Here is a 2,770-nt window from a genome sequence, read left to right on the forward strand (position 1 = left end):
AGCCAAGGTTAACTAACTCCTAACCTAAACCTAACTGAACCCTAACCTCAATCCAAAGCTACAAAGTTCCCGAACCAAAAACCTATTTAAGAAGCTCATCGTTCTCATTTTGGGAACCCTTGACATTTCGCACGAATTCACTCTCATTCTGAAATCTCCTCCCTCACCCTCACCAAAGCTCTCACTCTCTCACAAAGAAGCCATTGAAGCTTCACCTTGAAGCTTCAATTCAGCTTGAGCTTAACCACTGCCTTATACCGTTCTCAGTCCAGAAGAAGAAGAAGAAGAAGAAAGAGGAAGAAGGAACGTGCGAGTCTAGAGCAAGAACTCACCTGTTGAAGTTTCCGATCATCTTCTCCAGTAAGTCCATTTCCCTTCTGTGGTGTTTTCTTGCTTTGAATATGCCAAAAGGTAGTATTTAGGCTAGGGAATCAAAACCCCATGGTGGTAGAGGCCAATTCTTGCCGGTTTCCATTTAATTTGAATTTAGGGAGTTAGGGTTCTTCCACCGGTTCGGTTGATTTGGTCAATTCAGTAATCACCTCCCAAATCTATCGTCACAGTCGTACTCAGCGCATCCTTGTGTATCCAACGATGATGGTGATCTAGGCTAGGTCACCACCGTCACCGGCGACGGCCGCCGACGCGGTGGTCTTTGGTCAACAGACAATGAGGCTGAGAGAGAGTTGGCGCGCGTTAGGATTAGGTTCAAACTCATTGTTTGGGCAGGTCAACATGGAGAAGCATTGGGCTTAGCCTGTTAGGCCCACTGAATTACATTCCAAACCCCACCATTACGCTTACACCCCCCAGGGACTTACAAGAGAATTTGAAGTTGGACTTAGTCCGTTAGGCCCATTCACACTCCCACTGTTCGCACCCCCAACTTTGTTTTCGCCAGTGGAACAAAACAAAATAAAAATTACATTGGGCTCATTCTGAAGCCCATCAACCCAACTCTGTTTTTACACTCCCTTTTCCAATTCACCCCCTGCTATTTTGTTTTCTTAATTGTTTTACTTAGAATATAATTAGGATATAATTAGGATTAATTCACGTTTTAGAATATAATTAGAATATAATTAGAATATAATTAGGATATAATTAGGATTAATTCATTAGAATATAATTAGAATATAATTAGGATTAATTCATGTTTTATAATATAATTAGAATTTAATTAGGATTTAATTAGGACTTTTCATTAGAATTTTAATTAGGACTTTTAATTAGATTTGGATTAGAGACACTTAGGTTTGATTAAATTTAGAATTACCTCATTTCCTCAATATTAGGCTAATTTCTCAATTTTAGGCCATGAATAAAATTAGACATATTTTAAGAAATGACCATTTTGCCCCTTATGGGCTTATTTTGGTATTTTTGTGTTGAAATTGCATGTTCCCCTTAGGATTAGAATTCAATCATTTCCTAATAATTGTAGGACTTAACATAGAATTTTAATCATGATTTTGATCAATATTTTGACATGCTCCCTTAGGATTTTTAACTTCTAACTTAGAATATTCAATCAAGTTCTGATGCATGATCCCTTAGGGTAGTTTCTAACAATCACTAACTTCAATTAGATCCAAATTTAGTTCCCTAAAAACAAAATAAAACCCATGATTAAATTGATCAAAAGCAATTTTGATCAATTAAACCCTTTGAACTTATATAATCCCACAGTCTAATTTGAGTGACCAAAAGACCCTTGGTCACTTAATAAGACTTTTCTTTCAAGCCGTGGAGCTCAAGGCATCAAGACAAGATCTTCAATCAAGGCATCCTCAGTCACACCAAGCAGTGGATTATACAAGACAAATCAAAGGTCAACACTTGGTAAATACAATTCAAATTGTACGAAATGAGCCTTAAGTAACGAGGAATGATGAGAGGGAGTCTCTCCTACCCTTGTCTAGAGCGACTTTGCGTATGAGGCGTATGCCCCAAATATTCAAAGTGTTCTCCCTTATTCATAGACTTTAGTACAATACGAACCGATTAAACTACCAAGTCTTCTTCACACAAGATTAACATCATCGCAAGGATCAACAACGAAGGTTCTTCACCAACAACTTGTTAGTCAAGAGAAGTATCATGCGTTTCAAGTCTTAAGTAATGAGGAATGATGAGAGGGAGTCTCTCCTACCCTTGTCTAGAGCGACTTTGCGTATGGGGCATATGCCCCAAATGTTCAAAGCGTTCGCCCTTATTCATAGACTTTAGTGTGATTCCTATCAACCGACTGTCAAGTCTCTTATCACTTCACTCTCCATTCCATTCTAATCAATTCAATTCAATCATTCATTTCTTTTGCCTCTAATCAATTTCTTTTCAGCCCTAGTGGGTTGAACTACGAAAGCTCTGATTTCCTTATTGCACTATAAGGGTACGTAGGCAGGAGAACCCAATTTCTTCGCGAGCTATCTTATTTATCAATTTAGCTTCTCTATCCCATGGATCACTCTTCATTCATTCAATAATACCATCTTTTGAGATCAATCATAATTCTCCTTGGACTCCTTGTTCATCCTTTTAGGACGTCCTGATGACAATCCATCTCTTCAATCAGAGTTGTTTGGGCTACAACCCAAAACACTTAATTCAATCTTTCTTTTTGGCTTTACCTTATAGTGGCGGCCTGCTAGTCAACATATTGGTAAATGCCTACCTTGCTCTTCGATTGAGAGTCTATCCTTCTCTTGGATCCAAGATACTATCCTGATTTGATCTCGAATTATCGATTCCCTAGCAAGTGACACATAAC

This window comes from Lathyrus oleraceus, chromosome 6, assembly GCF_024323335.1.
Source record: "Lathyrus oleraceus cultivar Zhongwan6 chromosome 6, CAAS_Psat_ZW6_1.0, whole genome shotgun sequence".
NCBI classification, from domain to species: Eukaryota; Viridiplantae; Streptophyta; class Magnoliopsida; order Fabales; family Fabaceae; genus Lathyrus; species Lathyrus oleraceus.